Source organism: Macaca thibetana, chromosome 14, assembly GCF_024542745.1.
Source record: "Macaca thibetana thibetana isolate TM-01 chromosome 14, ASM2454274v1, whole genome shotgun sequence".
NCBI classification, from domain to species: domain Eukaryota; kingdom Metazoa; phylum Chordata; class Mammalia; order Primates; family Cercopithecidae; genus Macaca; species Macaca thibetana.
Window position 1 is genome coordinate 106,396,383 of NC_065591.1, and position 1,642 is coordinate 106,398,024.

Here is a 1,642-nt window from a genome sequence, read left to right on the forward strand (position 1 = left end):
TAGGATCCTACAAGAGACAATACAAAAACAAGCACAAAAACGTACAACAAAACAAAACAGAAAAGCAAACAAACATTGGAAACATTTGAAATTTTTTTGACTCATGATTACTTTTTAGCCTCACATAAATAACTCCCAGAAGTAAACCTTCACCCTCCAAGCTCTACTTGGTATCTCCCAGGTGCTCTCTTTTAGCTATCTGCTTGTACATTCTACAGAACAAATATTTCATGGAGCCCACAGTGAACTTTAAGAAATCGAGCAGCTAAGGGCCTGAAGTATGCAAGCTTGCTTGTGTCTAGATGAAGTCTCCAGACTATTTGTCACCTATCAGGTTCCCTGTTCTATTCCCTTAAACTCAAGGGCAGACACAAAATACTCCAGCAAATATTGACACCGAGAACCACATGATTATAGTGCCTGTTGAATATAAATTAGTTTTTCTGTTTCATTAATGCCAATCTGTTAATACGTCCTCGTTTTCTGTTTTGGCAGGCTTTCTAGCACCTCTGAAGCTTGAAAAGAATTATTTTAAAACATTTCTTACTTAAAAAACAATTCAGGCCTTATCAGTATTTTTCTATGATTTGTCTTAACATTTCTCTTTGCACTGGAATTCCAAGTTCTCTTTTAACTTGGAACTTTAAACTTTAACATCAGATTGCTTGAATGCTGCCCTTCTAAAACTTTCCATCCCTCAAAATTTACCCTCCTGTAGAAGCACCTTTCACCCCAGGTCCCTAGTTTATACATGGGCATTAGACATTTCTGCACCCAAAAATAAATGTTACACTTTTCCCTCACCCCCCCAATTTTACAAATATTTTCATACCTTTAGTTTGAAGACTGTTCAATCCCATACATAGACTCTCTGGCGAGCTAGGAGTTGAGGATTTATTCTGAAGCCACCAGTGTGCTACTGGCATACCTCTCCTTTGTACCACAATAAACTGCAGATATAAGTTACAGTTTGTTTACCTTTAGCATGGATTCACAACCTTTTGCTTGTTTCAGCTAAGACAGAAGCGTCAGCTATGTCAACTCCACCTTAAGGAGGGGCCTGGATCACAAACTGTAGTTATTAGCTCAAGCAGAGGCAGGAAGGAGAAATGAAGTGTTCTGCATAGTAGGCTATATGATTTCAAATTCCTAAAGTTTTATGAGTGTAATTCTAGTTACAATAAATAACTGACGAGAAAAAGAGTGTTGGATAAATAATTGTATTTAGTTAATACAATTTGATAAATATTATAGTTACAATAAATAACTGATGAGAAAAAGAGCCAGAAGTTTGAATGATGGAGAGTAATTGTCAACCGAAAGTCAAACTTTCTAGTTTCCATCTGAGCATTATCATCAAGACCCAGTTGGCAGGATTCAAGTGCATATTATCTCATACATAGTAGGTTGCAATACAATTTGCTGAATTGAACTAAAAGAACCTCAAATATAACATAGGGAAGACAATAATATTAATTGCATCTGAGACTAACAGAGTGAAAGCTTATAGTCATGGGTTTGAATCCATCTGGGATTTGTATTCTTGATCTGATGAAAACAGTGCTGGAAATAGCAGGCACCCAGACAGCTGCACCAGTGCCCACAGGAAGCAGTAACTGCTGGCCCTGTGGCTCCCTCCATG